The 21,731-nt window shown below is 40.7% G+C and overlaps 1 long non-coding RNA gene across 3 annotated transcripts in view; it reads left to right on the plus strand.

Moving 5' to 3' along the window:
* The first annotated feature begins 1,736 nt into the window (after window positions 1-1,736).
* LOC115006216 (uncharacterized) overlaps window positions 1,737-21,731 on the plus strand; it is a 214,178-nt gene continuing 194,183 nt past the window's right edge. For all 3 annotated transcript variants that reach the window (XR_003832043.1, XR_003832042.1, XR_003832044.1), the window contains exons 1-3: window positions 1,737-1,856; window positions 3,719-3,819; window positions 14,583-14,647. This is a non-coding gene — a long non-coding RNA (uncharacterized LOC115006216). The remainder of the gene's footprint in view (window positions 1,857-3,718; window positions 3,820-14,582; window positions 14,648-21,731) is intronic.

Consider the following 21,731-nt stretch of genomic DNA (forward strand, 5'->3'; position numbering starts at 1 on the left):
TTACTGATTCACCTAGTTGGTTCCCCCAGGTGGGATATTGTGTAAAGATGCCTAGCAGGCAGTGTGTACTGAGAGGATGAGGCCTCAACAGAAGGAAACATTCTTGATTGAAGGCCATGCAAACACAAACCAAAACTACCTCAGTTGCTCTCCCTGAGGTTTAGAACATGTTTCCCCTTTAATTATGGGGTTTCTTTTAGGAAGTTTTTCCTTGTGCGATGCGAGGGTCTAAGGACAGAGGGTCTGAGGACAGAGGGTCTAAGGACAGAGGGTCTAAGGACAGAGGGTCTAAGGACAGAGGGTCTGAGGACAGAGGGTCTAAGGACAGAGGGTCTGAGGACAGAGGGGGTTGTATCCTGTACAGTCTGTAAAACCCACTGAGACAAATGTATAATTTGTGATATTGGGCTATATAAATACATTTGATTTGATTTTGATACAACTTATAAATATGCACTTATTTCACTTATACATTTCAATGTTTATTATGTTATGAATAAAGCCCAGATGCAGTAGAATGATGACGATGGCTGCTACTTTAGTGTACAGTATAGGCAAAGAATTTCTTTAAAAAAATATGCTACATGTCTTTATAAATATTCCTAAAGGTAAACATATTGTATGCATATATTGTGCACAACCATGGGCTGTAAATGTAAATGTGTATCATACAAAATAAAAATAATGCAATAAAGCTAAAAGCAGAAGAATCTTAAGAGACAGCTAAAAAACAGATGAGTGTCACTAGCATGGTGCTAAAACAGCTAAACAGGAGCTGTTTTTATAAATACATACATTCTGAGCTCCATCCTTTATGAAACAGTAGCTGGATCATAGTGTTGCCCGCTCTCTCTGTTGAGTTATATAGGACCACCTCTCCATCTGTGAGCAGGTCTAACCTATCTATCAGAGCAGCCCTCAGCCAGGAGACCACAGAGGTCAGGGAGTTAACCTTCAGAGGCCTGAGGCCTGCATGAAGCATCATCAGTGCCATCAGGATACATGGCCTCAGCGCAGCTTCACAGCTGGGGGAAAGAAGATCTGGGTGAACTGAATGGGTGTGTATGTGTGCATGTATTTGCTTGCACATCTGTAGGTGCCTGGGTGCATCTGTGTTGGAAGTGTAAATATGACGGTCATGAATGATGGTTAAAATGTTGCTAGCAATAACCTCAAAGGCAGAAGGAGACACAAGCTGGATAGTAGAGTAGAATGTGTGAGTATGTGAGTAACACCTTCACCCATAATTAGTATGCGCTGATACAGGCTATTAATGCAATTTATAGTCTATAGGAATCACTGATTGAAAGAAAGATGAAAATGATCAAATCTTAGTATAACATAAAAAAATATAATATTTATAAAATATAATGAAATAAAAATAATGTATTATTATCATTATAGAATGGAATAAATAATAATAAGTATTATTATTATTATTATTATTAATAATAATTAATAATAATAATTATAATGCTTTCTATTCTACTCTATTATAATCTATAATAATAATAATAATAATAATAATAATAATAATAATAATAATAATAATAATAATAATAACAACAACACTAATAATAATAATTATTATCCTAAATTGTATAGCTTCCAATTCAATTCCATTTATTTTTAGATTATGGATGTCAAACCAGAACTTTTATTTATAGTCCAGGCCTACTGCTTATACAGTATAATACAAAATATAGTTCCAGCTCCCCATTAGATCGCACGCGGAGGACGAATACAGGATGTCCTACTTCGGTATCTTAATGAACGCATGCGCAACGTTCGTAGCGCTTGAACTTCAAGTTTCAACGGAAGAAGACTGAAACTGCACGGCTGCCATTTGTACTTCAGTAAGATGCAATTTTGACCTGCTATTTTTAGCAGTGATATTATTTACTTAGCTTGCTAACTACCACACCAAAAAAAACGTAACTACATTGTGTCTCCTAATTACTTGCTACACAAACTGTTTTTTTTTTTTTTTTAGCCAGGATAGCTAGGTTTAGTTTAGCTAACTAGCCTGCACATTAGTACACTAATGCTACACAAACTGTTGTTTTTAGCCAGGATAGCTAGGTTTAGTTTAGCTAACTAGCCTGCACATTAGTACACTAATGCTACACAAACTGTTGTTTTTTGCCAGGATAGCTAGGTTTAGTTTAGCTAACTAGCTTGCACATTAGTACACTAATGCTACACAAACTGTTGTTTTTAGCCAGGATAGCTAGGTTTAGTTTAGCTAACTAGCTTGCACATTAGTACACTAATGCTACACAAACTGGTGTTTTTAGCCAGGCTAGCTAGGTTTAGTTTAGCAAGCTTGCCTGCACTTCAGTACATGAATGCTAACTATGACTTGGAATATTTACCAGCAAACTCAATTCAAAAGCCACTGTACATGGCTACAACAGTTTGTTTCAAAATAATGGGCCATTTAGCTCATTAAATGTGAAATACAATGTCCATAAGTTATCTAAGTAGAGCCAATATGTTGCTTTAAAATTCAATATGCAGTGAAAGAAAATGTTGCATCTGAGAGGCGGTATATCTACCCAGCAAAGTTTGGGAATTTGCACTTGATAATTCTATCAAGGTCTTTCCAATCCTTTAAATATCCATGATCCAAACTCCTGCTCCTCCAAAATACATGGTGCCAGCGTGATTATACATGTTGGAAGACATCACTCATGATTGGTCCGGGACACTTCAGCTTGTATGTTTAAATTGCTCCCAGTAGTATCCTCAATCTGGGTGGAAATCAATATGGCTTTTACTGTCACATTGAAGGGGCGGGGACCATGTATTGACGTTCAGATGTCATTTCAGGGGGATTTGATGTTTCTGTCCCCTCTACAGTGAGGAGATGGCCTGATAGATCAAATGATGGTGTCAGCTTGCTTTCTTCAGGGTTTTTACTGGAGCCTGGTTGAGTGAAATCACAGATGTAAAGTTGAGTCGAAACGTGCTAAGCTTACAAAGAAAAACGAAGAAAAAAAGGTTTAAGGAAAGATGCTATTGATTGTTTTTTTTGTTTTTTATCAGAAAAGCTGTTTGAATTAAAGCCTGATATCTTAATGGGGTTATCATCGTAAGCTCCAAACCCAGGACGCGGCTCTGAAAAGACATTATCACACACAGATGACACCACACACAAAGGCAGTTTATCAACCTATTTGATCAGTATAGGACAGTGTTGTGCATCTCAATACACTTGTTTTGCTCCTAGTAGCACATCATTGTTTTGGTCTTATTCTGTTGTAGTATTGATAATATGTTTTGCATCTTTATACACTGTTTAATTATTCTAAAGTGATGGAAGTGATGGGACGGTACTATAGAAGTGAAATATAAAAGTGGTGTAATAGTAAGGTAGCTCTGGATGGTGATACATTGGCAAACCACAGTGAATAGGATGAATTTGGGGTCGTGGGGGGTTATGCATAAACTAGCAATAACTAGCAATGTGTAGTAAACAATAAAGTCATGGGAGGTCATCATTTTAAAAGCCATAAATACTTTATTGAGGCTTTTTATTAATTTCTATTTTTATAGATCCTACACCTACATGTAGAACAAATTCTGAGATTTAGTCATTTATATTTAATGCAAATAGTAGTACAATGTGAATATTAATCAATTGGAATACCCACTTTGTCACACTGAATTGAGTTCAATACATGTGTGTAATTCTTGTTTATTTTGCCTTGTTAAGGATTTAATGGTAAAAGAGGGAGGAGCCACAGTGAGCTGATGAAGAGGCAACAGGTGCTTACTTTAGTTTTGGTGAACTCAAACCTGCAACTTGTCATCCAGGTAAGCAACATGTCTTACGGTGTCATTCCTGTCATTCATGCTGGGCCCCCATTACATATTCTGATCACGGTTGCTTGTAGTACGCACTGCACACTAATCACAACTTTATGGACATCTGATAGCTGCTTAACACACCTACAAGTATGGAATTGATGCACAACGTATGTCAAAACCTGTTGGTTGATATATGGTTGATTGTCTTTTTTTAAATCTTACCTAGCAACAGGTGGCAGAGAGCCTTTCTTTGTCTTGCCACTGCGTCAGAGAAAAGAGCCTTCCGTCATTGAGGAATTGTATGCAGCATTACCGTTTAACATGGTACAAACAATGTTTTTCTTAAGTTAAAGCTAGCGGTCTTGTTTCCTGGAAGTTATCCAATTTGTGTGTAATTGGTTAAGATTGTTTTTAGCTTCCTATATACCTGTTCCATTCACCTAAATATGGAGCTTGCTCTATGTGGCTGTGTTTATCTCTTTAAGTGCCCCCACCACCTCTTTCTCTTACGTTCATATTTATAGATTTTCTCCTATTTGTCACTCCCCATCCCTCTCCGTTCCTGTCTCACCGTTTCTCTCTAAAGAGTCTTGCCTCCTCCCCGACAGCCCGTGAGCCCTAGAGTCACATTTCAGGCCTGGCTGCTACTTAAAGGCCCATAATCTGCTTGGCGAATGGCTACAGTGTGGCGGCCTGAGCGGAAGCAAATTATTCGCTTTAAGGACTCCTGCTGCTGTGGGACCCGGGGCTAGTGGCTGGTGCCGTTAACGTTAACACACACACAGTGTGCAAGCCATCATTATTTATTTAACCCGTTAAGTGTTTAAAGTGGAAGGGGTCCACCGGGACACAGCTTGGTTGATGAAATTATTCCACATATATATGGTTAAATCCTTTAGGGAGAGGAGCAAAGGGAACATAGAGAGATGAAGCCTTCCTTACATTTTTAGATGCAAGTTCTGATCACATGATAACAGACCGACGGTGATAGTGTGCTTGGCTGACATGGTGGTATTACAGGCCTCACAACATGGGAGGAAGCCACTGTGATGTATGTAATGTGAATGTTTCCTGGGCTGTGTGTGAGAGATAGCGAGACAGTGCCTGTGTGTGTCAGACAAGAATAATATGCATAACTGTTTGCGGTTATGTCTGACACAGTGTTACCAATTGGCAGTTTCACATAATGCCACTTCAACTAACCTGAGTTGTTTAGCAAGCCCTGGCTGAAGATAAATATCGATATCCTCGAGCATTCACAAGGACACTGGCAGCCCTGATTCACCTTGAAGCATGTGTGTTTGTGCACACGCACCTATGTGTGCGTGTGTGTGCAGCTGTGTTTCTGTGTCCAGGTGCATCTATTTGATCACAGTAATAGACAGAACGGATAGCATATTTGTTTTCTTTATGTGTGTGGAATAAGGAGTCCTAACATTAATAAGTAATCACTGGATGTTGGCCCTCCCATAACATGTTGGGCCAGCAGCACTTGCCCCTAGTAATGACACCATTACAGGACTGAAGTAGCCGGTTGAGGGTTTACCTCTGGGAATCTTTTCCACTGTGCCACAACTCTATCTATTGCACCTCAACTAGAAGTATTGGACCCTGAGTACCAAACGCAGTAGTTGTATATTGTGCTCACAACAATAACAAACAAATCACGGTAAATTAAGGTCATTAAATAGGATTCATTAATAAATATGCACGTGTAGTTATACAAACCAAAAATATGCTCAAAATCAAACTGGAGCTATTTCTAAACCCATGTGTTTGAAAAAAACAGAACAGTATTTGAATGCACTTAACATTTTGGGGAATGTTGTGTGAAATGAGTAATTTGTTAAAACACACAGAGATAAATGTAGCTACTATTTTAGATATTAGAACATTAGATAATATAAACTATGGTGATGGAAAGTGGAGGCAGAGAGAGGGATGGAGAGAGGGAGAGGGGGAATGAACAGATTGAATGGCTAATGAAATGGGTACCTCCAGGCCTGAATAAATTCTCTGGTCTGGCGATCCCCCAGGATGCTGGCCTCCCAGGGAGATTAATGACCACAGGGCCATGGTATAATGAAGTAGTTTGCCTTGGCAATGTGCTTGTGAATTCATCACAGTGTCCACAAGTGGGCTGGCCGAGCACAACATCTTTATAAATCCCCCTCTATCTTCTCTCCCGCTGCTGATTTATGGTTCCACCACCCCCAAATGGTTTGGCCCCTCTCACCAGACCCCGCCCTGGCTGACCATCACTATCCTACCGAAATCCAGGTCACTGCACTGATGGGGAAGAAATGGGAGGCTAATCAGATAATGGGAGGTGAAAATGGGCGGGAGTGAGTCGGAATCTTCAATCTCTCAACTCCTGCTCTGTCTTTCTTTGTGTCACTCTCATGAACCTAGTCCCGTAAAAGGGGATTCATCATTTTTTTCCATATGTATCTTGTCCTTAACCTAAGACGTGATCTAAACAATTAATTAAAACATATATAAGTAAACATAATGTGTTCCTTTTAGCTCTAGTGTTTGAATGTTGTTATAAAATAAGATAATAAGAAATGGGGCACTTGGGTACCAAAAAGGGAAAAACTAAGGATTACAGAGGAAAAAAGCCATTTTTCTGGACAAGGAAGTTGTGCAACAGTGCAGCAGCAGAACAAGTACTTCTTACAATGTGTGTCTTATACATCTGTTATCCACACTGATGTAGTGGATAGCAACAACTGGCAGATTCCTTTTGGTCTTAATAAGGAAAACAATGATCATAATGATCCGCAAATTAAGACCTTTTACAAGCAAACCCATTTCAGCATGTGATGGATGCTGTGTACACATAATTGTTAATAAATGTTGCATATCTCCAGCGAATAGCTTAGTCCTAAATGCATTCCCACCAAAGGCCAGGCATTCGTTACAGGCCTGTGCCCCCTGTTGCTGATACATTGCCAGCCTGTTAATGGCTGAGGACTGATGAGACCCAGTGTTGCACAGCTCTGTCTGGCTCATAAAGCCTGTCTGCTTGATAACTGGAGCTCCATATGGAATAGTAGCAAGGAAATTAAAGGAGAACAATAAAGCATATTGAGGGATATTTAGATTAAAATGCATTTAATTGGGTTCTCGCCTAACGCAGTTGAGATGTGTTCTCACGTAGCCGTCCATTCTGCGAGTGCCCTTTACTAAAGCTAAATGATGCCCCTGTCATGGTGTTTGTAGCCTAACCTGGTAAAGATTATTAATGAGTGCAATAAATCCAAATTGTATAATAGGAAGTTATGAAAAAAGGAATGTCAGAGTTTGGTCTAATGAGTATTTAGTTTGTTTACCAAGAGCAATCGTCACCTTGTGCCATGTGTACTTAGTAATTGTCAAAGGCTTTACATTCCCTTTCTTTCTCAAGAAAGCTTATCTTAATCTACAGTGTCTTATTTTTCTTGGAAAGGGATGGATGAGTCGAGTAATTGTACAGTTGACATCGGCTTAGACAACATCATCCCCTTAGTCCCCAGTTAATCCTACAGAGTGATAACAATAATGGGAAAAAAGAATGGAGATATTTCTTTTTTTTTTTTTTTTTACAAAAGAAGATATGGAGTTTAATTTGTAATTAGCTGCAGAGGTCAAAGACTTGATTCACCATCTGAAGGTTATTCTCCCTTATTTTTTCCCTTCTCTTCTTCTTTTTCTCTTTCCCTCTCAATGTGCAACCTCTGAATCAGATCATGACCTTGTTGTGAAGAAGTCAAGTGTTAATCGTGTGTGTGTTTGTGCGTGTGCTTAAAGAAAGATCAGTGAATAAAAACGGGGATATTTCCCTCATGATTGCTTGACAGTTTGAAAAAGAGAGGTGTGCATTTGTGAGCGTTTGTGTGCGCGTGTTTGACGATTGGAAGTGTAATTTATTTTGGGGGGGTCATAACCCTGGACTCCCATCCACCCCCCACTCCATCTGCCCTGCATCAGACAGCTCTGTGTAGCCCCTTGGGGGCTCTGAAGTAGCAGAGTTGCCCTCTTTGCCCGTATGTGTTTGTGTTAGTCCATGTGTGGAAAATCAGACCTTTTTGCTTGCGTCGGTATATATGTGTGTGTGTGTGTGTGTGTGTGTGTTAACGTGGGCGCGTGTGTGTCTGTGCTAGTATTGATCCCCCCCCCCCCTCCTTTCTTATAATGAAGTGGAACTACAGCTCCATTACGAGCTGCTCCGCCATTGGCTGGAGGTAATATGAAATTAGCTAGCGTGCCGTGAGCCTGTCAGTATTGATTTCACTACCCAGATTACTTGTTACAAAAGAATAGAGCTGTCTGTGGCATAATTGAACAAGTTAACTCCTTGTCTCATAAAATGTAGGCCTGCATTGATTGTTACAGGGGAGGGCTCGGTGATATGCAGAGAGAAAGTAAGTTGTATGGGTGTTAACTGTGAAGAGGTGCTGATGCTTTCTTTTCTTCCCCGCCAGTGTCACCCTGACATGCGTATCAAGGCGTTTCTTGCTGAATTGCAGGATGGCGGACAGCAAATGAGTTGTGTTTCATCAGCTTCACGTTGCAACACACATTTCTCCTTTTTTTTTTCTCCGTCTGTCATTTTTCATTTCATTTGCCTCAAGATTTGCCTCAGTCCCGTTTTCAATTTATTACCATATGTAAAAGGTGTCAGAACTTGACATTGTCGGAGCAGATTTACTTTGGTTTATTGTGAGTGACCTGTTTGTAAGTAGAGCAGCAATTGCTTAAGTTGTGATGAGGAATGATGATGATGGCTGCTAAAGCCTCTCTATCTCACTCTTTTGCTCCGCTGATGAACTGGAGCACGCTGGTCCTGTCTAATCACACTTGGCAGATTTCTGCCATGGAAAGTGAGGTGTTTAACAAGTATCCCGGTCCATTAATTAAGGGCCTCCTTAAGAAAAAAGAGGACTAAGTGTGTTCAATAATTTACACGAGCTAAAGGCAACTAGAACAGCCTTTGCCCACAGAGAGAAGAGAAAAATGCTTTGGTCTCTGGGCTGTATAAATGGTTGAAGCCAAATAGATGGATTCACAAATACCTATATGCACACACAGATACACACTCCTCCACAGCTGCAATGTAATGAGTCTTTAGCCTGTTAACCCTAGCCAGCTAATTCTGAAGCAAGGTGCTTCACAATGCCTCTGTTGAGGGCAAAATACTTATCTTAGGTAATTAGAAAATGGGGCTTAGTCAACAATAGAAATGGAGGGTTCATTCAGACAAATTTCCCATAATTGTTCATTGAAGAGCTCAGGAAACAGAGGGCTTCTTTGACCAGGTACGGGGCAAAGGAGGGGGTGATAAATTGTTTGATGTGCGAATGATGATGTTGTCCCTAAAACAGACATGGAAGGTACAGCGTTTCCCCCCTCCTGACAGGGTGAGGGATTAATGAAATGCTCTTCCACGCGCCGACTTCCTGCACTCTACTGCTGAGTGATAAGTAGCTAACCAACGAAGCCTGTAATTACAATCTTACAGAAACCGGCCTGATCTGTATATAAATCTCACCATCCAATTACAAGATGTAATAATTCTGCACTCAGGCTGGTAATGAGGTCTAATACTGGTGCATGTGATAATCCCCTCTGGATGCGGGCTTGATCAGATGTTGGCTTTGTAATTAGACTGGCAGAAAATCATTATTTCGTGTTCGGAAAAAAATGAGGTTGGTGGGAAGTTAATTTTCTCCCCATTCTCTGAAGCGTAGACAAGAATTTAATGATTTAATCATGATTGTTAGCTATTTTGCAATCAATTTGTAATGATTGTGTCGCAACAGAGGCTTTCAGGGAGAAGGGCCTGTAAAGATTGAAGGTGTCATTGATATGGCATGGCTCTGTCAATAGATCCATACAGTGTAACGCTGATACCGTGCAGCAGTGGGCGTATGTATGTATGTATGTATGTATGTGAGTGCATGTGTGCATGTACATGTGTGTATTCTTGTTTTTGTCTGTTGTTTGTCTAGTGCATGTCAACCATAGGCAATATGATAACAGCTACTCTAATTGTTTAACAAGCCTGAGCTGAAGATTAATACCTTTTTATTTCTACGTGTCAACTGCAAAAATAAACAATTCCATGTTCACTGGTTTCGCCATGAAAATACAACGTCTTTGCAAACATCTTGGTGGAGTTAATATCTTATTCACTTCAACAAAAAGTTTTTTTGGGTTCTGCAGTCTAAAGTCTGCAGAATTAAGTTTGCAAGTGTGTAAATGCACAGCTGAGAGAAGCACTCAATCAAAGGCTTAATATAATGCAGAGGAGTGAGAATATAGGAACTTGTTATGGATTATTGTTTGTTTTTAGTTTTTTGATGCATGATACATTGGTGACTTATATATTATTAGCCGATAAGTTAGAAAATGTAATAATTGTTATTGTTACAATAATGCAATTTCAGCTGTTAATACACCCGATAATGCACAGCTTGCTGCGGACTAGGGATGCCACTCGAAACCAAGCGGGGATTTGAGCCTCTCTGCCTTTCCTCTCTCTTCCTCTCCTCTGCTATGTGAGGTGCCTGCTTGCACAAAGGTGGGGCTGAGCTCCTACTCACACAGCGGACAGCAGAGCAGACAGGCCAAAGTGGAGAAAATTAAACACACTTTTGGTTGTATCTTACTGCAGTCGACGGCGACTCTGCTCGTTATCCATACGTGCAACAAAATCAAGTTGTAAGGGAGATGGAATTAAAAATTGATTAAACACCTGTTGAACAAGCAGAACATAAATATGCAGAAAGTCGCTGCCCCCTCTAAACCCACAGCCAATATCACTTACACAGAGCGAAAGAAAACAAATGCTAATTGTAGGTAACAAGTGAAATGAGATAATCCTGTAAACTTTGGGGCTGAGATCAGCAGCAGAGGGAGTGCGTGCTGTGTGTGGATGGAGTGTTTGGGTTGAGCGAAAGAGAGAGAGGTGGATGTGAGCACGTCAAACCGCTGTTTGGGAGACGAGGAGAAAACCTGCGGTCCAGGGCGCACGGCCAGACTGTTAAGTCTATTAAGTCTTTAAGGTACAAACAAGTTTAAAATAGTTATTTTAGGAAAGGTGAAGGCTGTGCACTTGAAGTTATTGATATCTGCATTGAAATTCTTACATTATTGTACATTATTTTCTCTTCAACCGTGTGAAATATGTTCTGTAAAGAGGAAAGAGCTAAGGAAGAGGGTCTCAGCTTTATGGTTCGGACCCCACATAGGGTGACATGACATACAAAGGGAGATTTTGGGACCTAAGAACAGGGACATTGTCTAGAAAGACAGGGTTGCAAAACCTTTCAGTCTTCTCTGAGAAAACAAGAATACACACAGGATTAACCTGTTAACTGTTGAGAGTAAATACCCTTATATAGATGTTTCTATTTATTTATTGATTAGAGCAACTACCATCATTATCTCTTCATTATTGATAATGACTTATACTGACTTTGCTTGAACCAGGATGATTTTCTTGGTACTTCTGTTGTGTCTCACTTTGATTATCCTATTCTTCCAGGTTGTGTAGAACATTGAAGCCTGGTTGTAGCACAACAATATATACAGTGTGAGCAGACTAAACTATAGTGCCACATCTCAGTTCACATTTTCAGTCCATGCTTTTAAGCAGTTCTCCAGAGGTTAACACTGTATTACCGGCTCCTGCTACTGTAGCTCTATGTACTGTTTGATTGGAATACCTCCTGTTTGATCATCTGAAGCTACTTAGTTTACTGGAGCATCCACCATGAAGTAGATTTAGGCAGTCCTGTGGGTTTGCACTTGGCTCATCTCTCCTCTAATCTCCTGGTGATTGCAGCTGAATACTTTATTGATAGGGAATCGACTCCAGTCCTCCGAGCCGATTTGTATAATTGATACTGTTTGAAGTTGGTCCCAGAGGGCCGAGCGTTCAAAGGGTGGCTGCTGTTTTGATCAATTATATTAAAGTGCAAACTTCTGGATTGAGTCAATACGGCCTTCTAGCTTACTTTATTTCAGCAGTGTTATGCAGGTCTGAATAAAAACATCAGTGTCGTAACGACTCAAATTAAAGACGTTTATTAATATTACGTGGGTTATAATATATAGAACTATATATTTACATATAAAATATTCATATATTGCAATCTATTCTCTTAGTTCTGGTATTTTAATAATATATGCTATTATCTTAAGTGACTGTTGAGTATAAAAACGGTATTGAAGTGATACATTGAGTATAATAAGAGTTGTTGTAGACTTGCCTAATTGAACTGGATGGTACAGGTATAGAACAGGTGGTGTAAAACTACTGGGAATGACAGTGTGACATTTTTTTTTGCTGTTTTTGTACAAAGAAATATTAAAGCCAAGGCACTGATATATGTTACTCTCCCTTTACCAAGCGTGTATACATTCTAGGCAGCGTTTGTAGTTAGCCTTCATCCTGGGTGCCGAGCCTCACGCCTCCAATTTCCACCTCTGCCCGGCTGAAGGCTCCTCAGAGACGCTTGGCTGGAGCTCTGGGCCACTGGGCCTTTGGACCTCTGAGTCCTCCACTTCTGTGCTTTGGATGGAAAAAGAGGGAGCTGCTTTATCCAGCCCTGCCCATTCTCGGGCCCCAGTCCGCTTCGCCATACACTCCCACCTGCTCGATACCTCAGAAGAGCTTTCAAGTGCTCTTTGAAAGGAAAAAAGCAGAAAGGGAAGAAATCAGACCGTGCTCTTCCAGGCGCTCAATAGTATGGCACTAGCCTCTCTCCGCTCCCATGGCACCACTCTCCCTCCCTCTTCTCTGTTCTTGGGTGTTTCAATTTATTTTTCTGTATTTTTCTTTCCCTCTCCTATCTTCTCACTGTTACAGCCTCGTCTTCCCCCTGACTGCCTTATTGTCTCAGCCATTTTCTTAGTGTTAGAGCTGCATTAGACTAAAATACAGAAATATGTGTATGTGGAATTATAGTAGAGCGGTTACCTTTTTGAATTTGGCCCGGGAGAACGGATGAATGAAAAATTAATACATCACATCTGTATATTACAGTTGTCATTTTGGCAGTTGATGGGGAATCATAGCTGCCACGGAAACCTGCTCAGCTGCACCCCGAGGAGTAAATCTTCTCATGTCCACTGCCCACTGGCCAACATAGCAAAGGACCCAGTGCTGAAGTCAAATAAAATATTGCCGTCAGGCTATAAAGATAATTAGTCTTGTCTCATCTCCTCTCCCCCTTGCAATTAAATGTGACCCCTTTATGTTTTATGGATGCCAGTATAAACCCCTTCACTTCTAAAATACCTTCCAGATATGAGAGGGGAAGTGTATTGTAAACTAATTTCTCCATATTGGACAGTGGCCACTAGAGATGATATAGTAAGTTTGTGTTATTGATATTATTATTGGGTTTGTGTAATGAACACACGCATACCATAAGAGCATCTATAAATGTACACCGTCAAAACTAATTCCCGTCCCTCTAACATCTTAACTGTTACAAAGCAGAGACAGTGCTTGGGAAAGCTGTGATTTGAAGACATAAGCCCCGGGCTCCTCATTCCACTCTGCTTCTGAACTCCCCTCATGCTCCCTGATACCGAGACACATTATACAGTCCCTCCCTGTAGCTCTCCTCTTATCTTTGCCTGCTATAAAACTATCTCAGAGAAATGGGACAGGGTTAAGGTTTGAAGTAATCTGTTTCTTTTCATTCTTCCATGAAACATATGCCTACTTTGTAACAAGGGGGAAAACTAATTATAGACTTGTACAGGAAAGATAATACAGTTGTAGTGATTGCTTTGTCCCAGTGCTGGGGTTGTGTCTCGACAGTGTATGTGTACTGTAATGATGGCTTTATCTAGCCCCAATACTCCTTTACAAACCTACAAAGCCCTGTAATTATGTTAGATGCCCACAGAATGGCAGACACGCACTCGGGCAATGGCCATTGTGAGGGAAAGAAGTACCAAGCGTCTATTAAAACTATTTTCCTCTATGATTGTGTTTCGGTACATAGGTTACTGCGTGGGCAATGGCATGCTTGACTGGCAGTAGGCATGCCTGCAGTACAAACAAAGTCAACACAAATAAATACATGGAAAGGTTTATTTGCCAAGGCTCATAGGTCATCTCCTCAGTGGAGCAGTTTCCACTCAACAGTCTTTGCAGACTGTTTACACATAGGTGGATGACTTAGAAGCCTGTCATTACGTGTAAAGATTGAGTTTATATGTTGAAAAATGAAAATACACTAGCGGTGATTATAGCTCATGATCATGACTGGGGACAGAATTGACTCCTTTTTAAAAATATAATAAATAATAATAAAGAAATACACTTGTCCATGTAGTGTCCTGACAGTATCTGTCAAACCGTACACATTTTCTTAGCGAGGTAAACAAACTTGTTCTACAGCTCCTTCAACAGCAGAGTCCCCGTATAATCATTTCAATATTTACAATAGATGTCATGACATCGCTGGAAAAATAGGTTTTGACTTTTCAGTCTGCAAAAGGAATACAAGACGCAGTAACATGTGTGGATGTTTTCAGTGCACAGTGTGAGTATCTGTGTTTCCATGAGTGTTATAACAATACTATTTGTCTGGGTATCTGATGAACAGTTCGTGCTTGCGTTTGTTGTTCTCTGGAATCGCAGAGCACTCTTTCTTTGAACCCAGAGGTCAAGGAGAGAAAAGGAGGTCTCTCTCTCTCGGTCATCCTCACTTTAACCCGATTCTCTTTTCCTGTCTCTCTATTTCCCACATGATGCAAGTCAGGCAGTGCAGCGCCATCCAGCCGTGAAGCCATTTGGCTGTGAGGAGGAGGAGTGGGCCAGCTGAAGGTCAGTCTAAGGCACAGACATCCATATGTACATACAGAGAATCATTCTCCATTAGCACAGCCTCTGTTTACCATGGAGGAGACGCCAGGGATTTGGTGGCATATGCTGCAGCCCCTGGCAGCCTCGTGACAGAGCACTTACCGTAGAGTAGAGACTGCAGGCCAAGACCTGGTTGGGGGCCACCCAGCGGCTGTGTCCTGAGGCAATGCTACTGGGCTGGGATGGACAGTGGGAATGATTGGCTCTCCACGTTATCTACTGTTTGTATACTAATCTAAAAGCATTTCAAATAGTTTGTGATGCCTGTAGAATGGGCTTCAGACAGCATCAGGGGAACTCCCTGTTGGTGGTTTCTGTGCATTGTTTTTTGGAAAACTTGATGGGAGTACAATAGGGGTTTGAGAAGGAGAGTATTCATCTTGTATACTTGTCCAAGATTTTCCAGGTGGGCATTCAAAGTTGTCTGAAAAGAGTTGTATTGTAGTTGGACTGAGTAGCAGATGATGTATAGCTTTTGAATGCAAAAGGTAGTATCATTTTGTTATATCTACGTCCAGTATTGTCTTTCAATTATCTGTCGAATTCCCTCTTGGCCCACTGCAGTGTTATTTATTTGGAGCATTTAGCGGAGAATGTTTTATAAATCTGTGAAAACTCTGTATCCCAATGTGCATATGCATATTTAATGACTCGGTTAAGCAATGTCATGGTTGTGTATTATTAATAAGATTGGGGAAACATTTGCAAACTGCAGTACTTTATATGTTTAATGTCTTCTTATGGCTTCGTGCAGCCCACAATGCCAAACAAAAGCATTATGAAAAAAACAAATACAAATGAAACAAAGAATTATTCTAGGCTGTCATGTCATGTAAGAGTTTATATGACAGATAATGCTATCCATGTATATTTGATAGAACAAGAGGAAGTCCATGAGTGCTGATGTACAGTGTAACAAGACTGGAACATTGTATCTCTGTATTGATCTATGCACTGTATGTATCAGCACAGATGCAATTATCTTCAGCATGTGGCCTGCAGCATTTTGTCTACAACTCAGTTACAGCTGTACAGTGCAGCATTACTCCCTCTCCTGTGCTGTTTCTCAGCTATGCTCGTTCCAAATAGAATGAACACAGTCTGCTGTCTGCTGTCTTGGTCTTAAAGTTGGATCTTGCTTTGCTCTTGTTGTCTTTGAGTGGGTAATATTCCATAGTATGGACGATGGATAATAAGTGTGTCTGCTTTTTGGCTAGGCAGTTTCAAGACAACTCGGTGTGAAGCTGTCGTCATTAGGACCCCGTTAGACCTTGTTTCACCTGACTGACTGACAGAATGGCCGTGATGAGGCTCTATTAGACTGCTGCACAACTCTCTGTGGACTGCCCATTTACTGAAGGGCCCTCTTTCTCTCTTCCTCTACCTCTCTTGCTCTCGCTTGTTCTGTCTGACCAGGCTAACCCCAGGAGCCCCCTTAACCCACGGTGGTTGAGAGCCCAGTCAATCAGACGCAATGATGTTAAACTCCTCTCCAATGAATACCCTTCACCAGTCATCAGAGAGATTGTCTTTGTCTGGCGGCTGATTAGAAGTTCATCTCAAGTAGCTTCATCTTAATTTACTGTCCGTCCGAAGAGAGGAGCTTGCCGTTCTGTAGCTCTGCCCTCAACGTGATTACTTTACCTTGGATCAGAGACACCTGTAATGAGATGATAACATGGCTTACTAACTTTTGACAAAGCAAACCATATATATCGAAAGATGTGAGAGACATCATATGAAAGTGCTGGGAAATGTTTCCTGAAATACATTTGATTAAGCTGACCTTGTCTGAGCATTGTTTTCTTATTGTCAACATTAGTGTGGGCGGAAAAAGAACATTGTTCAAGTAAAACATTTTTAATGCGAAGCACGGCTGAAACACTATTTTGTTTGTGAAGAACACACATGCTTATATTATCTCTCTCTATATGTGCACCACATTGTGCTGGCAAACTTAAAGTTTAGTTCTTGAAAACGCTTTAGTCAAAAACCAACTTATTTTCTCCACTAGGCCCGTGTATAACAACGATGAACCTAAGTTCCTGCTCACATAGAAACACTCACATTGAGGTCCTTGTCAAGGTTGTGTCCAGGACAGGCTTTGAATTACTGTTTTTGGAATCCCTCCTGTGACACACTTTCAAGGAGAGATGAAAATGGCGTATATGGCATCGATCTCCATAATGCATTGCTCCCCGTTGCCAGAGGGAGGTGAATGGGGAAGACAGGTTGGAGGGTAATCTCAGGAGTATCTTGGTGTAAAGAGGTTAGCGGGCAAAGGATTTGATCATGCTTGGCTATTTGGTTTAGCGTTGAAGGATGTTGCATGCAGCGGTGTCAACCACTGAGTGCCTATCAAGCCAGACAAGTCAATAAGCCCCCATTGCCTCTCATTGGTTACCCAGAGTGATGCGCTATTGGAGAGACCAAAACCACATTCACTTCCTCCCCCTGTCTTCACCTGTCAAGTGATATATAGGCAGCAGGGAATCAGCGTCTCCTCATAGCACTCAACAGTCCAGCCAGCAGCACTCGCATCGACAGCCTTCAAAACTCTTCCACTCTAAAGTGTATTATCACTCACTCTGATGTGATTGCGGGCCTCTTCTGAGCGGTTTGTTGTGGTGTCACTGCCAGATAGCTGCTACACCAGGTCCTCCTGTAGTCCAACAGCGATTTGCCAGCAGGATGAGGGTGGCTTGCAATTGACAGCATCTAAAAACATTTCACAGCAAACAAACCAGACTTCACTCACGCAGTCTGACAAGCAGTCTCTTGAATTAACCGAAGGGCTACTGTAGTGCACAGACATGGAGGATGTACATCTGGATTCTTTGCTCAGAAACAGCAATAGCTTAATTTGGGTTATTTGGCGAGAGCTTGAAGGAACTTTAATTTATGAGGGAAAATGTAGACTAATATTATTAGCCTGCTGTTTCAAAACAAGTTGACTTTTAGGTATATGGTGGAATAATCTTACAAATATGTGTCTATTTAAGAACCAAAAAAGCAATGAACTCCATGAATTTACAAAGGCTGTATTGGTGCGTAGTTCAGACGGTTGGCAGTACTTTTTGAAGTTCAAAGTCAGAAAAGGAGAAATTGAAAGCTGTATCCATGCTCTCTGTATCTCTCTTTGGAATTACTTTTTAACATTTCCTCCTCAGATCAGAGAACATGAAATATATGCTGAAGAAAAGAAATACGACCCCACTCATTTTCTTCTCCTCAGTTGCTCCCCCCTTTACACTCCTCTTGGTGCTTAGAGTGTGAAGAGTTGGTGAAGAAGAGAGATGCAGAGAGAGATGCAGAGAGAGCGAGAGAGAGAAGAGAAGAACTAACAGCTGGCTGTGATAGTGAAAGCAGACGGTCAGACTCAGGCACAAGTACAGGCTTTATGCTTTGTTGTGTAGTTTGGGCGCTTTGGGACCAAGCTTGCAAGATACCGTTGGATACCCTCTTAACAGGCTTATACAAGACTCTGTTTTATGTGGGAATAAAAAGCAGTGAGTGTAAAATCCTATTTTAAGGACACTACAATGTAAAGAGTGAATTATAGAGCCAGTGAACTGGTCAGAAGCTTTCTCTGTCCCTCTTTTTACCCCTTAGCCTTTCTACTGTATCTATGATATATATTGTCAGCATACAAGACAATTTAACTTACTAGACATAACATGTACTTTAACAGAGCTAATATGGAGAGATAACAAGCAGTGGAAAACGAGCGTGTTCTGCTGACTGTCAGATTCACAATCACAAACCTTCTTCCTTCTCCATCTCCAGTTTTATTGCCGCAGCCACATTAACCAGCTGACTCGTCTCAGCAAGTTGTCGGCGCTGCAGCATAACAACAAACGCAAACGTTACCCAATGCTGCTGCGTTACCATGGCCACACACTTTGTGAGTCAACTTAACACTGTGTCGGGAGTGAGTGTTCTCTGTATACATCCATGGGAGCGAGCAGCACACCTGCTGAAGGTCTGTTCACATAGTTCAACAAAGTGACGAAAAGAGACAACGATGATCGTGTCGCCCTAAATACCTGCACAGAGTGGCCGTTTCTCGCTCAAGCCAGCACAGAGACACTTATGCATGCTTTTATTACCTGTAGAATCGATTACTGTAAAGCTCTACTTCTTGTCTCCTTAAAAAGAATACAGCTCCACTACAATAACTGCGAAACTCAGCTGCATGAGTATTACCGAGGACCAGAAAGAGAGAGCACACGTTACTCAAATGTTAAAGTCTCTGCACTGGCTACCTGTCTGTTTCAGAATTGTTTAAAACAATTGTTTGTGGTTTTTAAAGCTCTGTTTGGTCTTGGTCCTAGCTATTTGTCAGATTTGCTTTTAACGTATGAACCCTATCGAACCCTCAGGTCTTCTGGTGGCATTTTAATTATTCCTAAAGTTAAAACAAAGACCCACGGGGAGGCATCTTTTTATTACTACGGCCCGCCACTGGAACAGCCTCCCAGAATACCTGAGGGCGGCAGAGAGTGTTCATACTTTTAATGGCCAACTTTTTAGTTTGGCTTTTAATTAAATTTGTATTTAGTCTTGTTTTATCTACTCCCATGTTCATTGAGTTTTTTAAAGTGTTTGTATGTGTTGCTCTGTCTATGGACTGGGAGAGGGTGTTGGTATTGCTTTTTGTTTTTGTAAAGCACTTTATGTTACCTTTGTGTGTATGAAAAGTGCCTTATAAATACAGTTTAATTGATTGTTTGATTTATGCCAGTGCCCTGGTTGATACTAATGATCTCAGGCTTGCTGATGGCATTTCCTTTACACACGTCTGAACTAGTAGATGCTTTTTCTTGCTTTTACTTTGGATAATATGTGAAGTCAAACACTTTGTCCTCACTGGAGATCCACAGGTGGGGACAGTACAGTTTACTGCAGAGATTTGACATTATGGTATGTCAGAAACAAATACCCTGCAGGTTTTCCTATTTATCTTTTAGAACATATCTATTATCATCCTTGTGTAGTTTTACAAACGTATTTGTGTTGTTACTTTGACTCTTACTTTACTTACAGTACTTGCATTTTTGATATTTTCACATACTTCAGCATCAGCTAAAACCATATGCTGGAGTGAGCTCAACACTGATGCTGCTACACACATGGTGGAGGTTTAGTTGGCTTCACTCCCAAAGGTTCGGTCTGGTACATCTTTCTACGCTGGAACCATGCAGGGTTTATGGCTTTAAAGCCATCTGATCAGGTGTGATGTGTTAAGATGTTACAGCTTAAATCTGGTGTGACCCAGGACCATAAAATATCTTTTCTGCCGTGAGCTTTTCATCTCTTTACTATAACAAACAGAGTTTGATGTATATACATTTTACTGCAGCCTCTTAAACCTCAGTTCATTTGAACAGTCCTTTGTTGGGTAACAGTTTTCCAGATGTTTTGCAATTGGCCTTTGCAGCATTGCGAGGCCTGATGTGATCATCGTGTCCTTCCTACAAAAAGCCAGAATCCACTGCTCATGAAATAAAGTGTCCAGACTTCCTTTCGTAATTAATCAAATAATATTAACTGAACTATTAACGAGGCAGTAACAGTGAGACGATGACAAAGTATTATATGAGAGCAGATTACTAGAAATATGTGATGTGTAACTAGACCAGTTTATCCATGTGTCGGGTTTATTTCAGGAGTATGATGTGAACATCAGAGCCACACATTGTGTTGCGATGTAATTCTAGTTTGTGTCAGTCCCAGGGCACTGTGCCCCAGAGCCACAGGAGCATGTGCAGAGAGGATTAAGACCTCTTAGACAGACCCCATCTTGTGGTGAAACACTCAATAACATTTAACACCACACTCTCAAACCTTCCATCTCTCACAAACTGCACCTACAAGTTGCATCAGCTCACATCAAAGCGGATCACTGTGTAAATGATGTTAATGTCATTCATACCTTCTGTTGTCCTCCTGCCTCCTTTTGACTGTGCATTCACCTTACACTCACTAGATTTGTAGATTATAATTAGAGGTTGTAATATATTTACTGTGTTCATTATAGTACAAATATAAAGAAGATGGTTCAGCCACCAACTTAATGTTTCTCTCAATTCTTTATGCATTGTTATGGTGTTAGAGGTAGTTGTTTTTGCCCCTCTGGTAGCAGCATAAGGATTGTTGTGTTGTTCAATGGGTCCATCTGTTTTGTAGAAACTACTGCCAGAATTGCCTAACTGCCTAAAAATTAGTTTTGAATATTTTGGATCCCCAGAGGACGATTTGTAAAGATTCTGATGAACCCTAACTTGTTGTCTGGGGTCACCAAACTTTTTGTTTACCGACACTTTGGTGACATATTAAAAAAAGTAAAGGCTAGATTGTGATGGAATTTGTTGTGGTTATTCGTGGTCCACAGAAAATAAATCTTCCCCAGAAATTTCGTTTAGTGCAGCATTTTCACTTGGACAAATCTTACGACTAATTGCCATGACACGTAATGAGCACATTCATTGTCCACATAGTAGGATTCCTTTTCAAATGTGTCGCTGCATGAACTTTACTCTACAACCACCCTCAGGCCAACATGTTGACTTTGCACGCAAGATATCTCTTAATTCACGAAGAAGTACGTTCCTGTTCCCAAGGAGATAAACTGTTTTTGTTATAATAACCTCATGGTTTTTCTTCTAGCACCTCAACTGTATATTTTTAGCCCCACCCGCAATGCACTTTATCAAAATAGCTAACTTGTCATACAGAACTTTGTTATAGTAACTCTTTTAATGCGGTTGGTTCAGCAGTAGTTTGAACTATTGCATTATTATTCAAATTAGGTCCTTCTCTTATGGATATACCAGGATAAGGCTGTCTCTTGCTATTTCCTATCAAACCCTTTACTTCACCAGATCATATAGGGAAACTCGGTGTCCAGTTAGATGTCTGTGCACTGGTGGTCACAGTCTGTGTTGTAATCCTCCATGTCAGAGGTTAAAAGGCACAATCAGGCACTTGCAGCGGGAGATCCAAGCAAGCTTCCTGGCGGCCTTTTAGTACCTGTGCCTCCTCT

Source organism: Cottoperca gobio, chromosome 3, assembly GCF_900634415.1.
Source record: "Cottoperca gobio chromosome 3, fCotGob3.1, whole genome shotgun sequence".
NCBI classification, from domain to species: domain Eukaryota; kingdom Metazoa; phylum Chordata; class Actinopteri; order Perciformes; family Bovichtidae; genus Cottoperca; species Cottoperca gobio.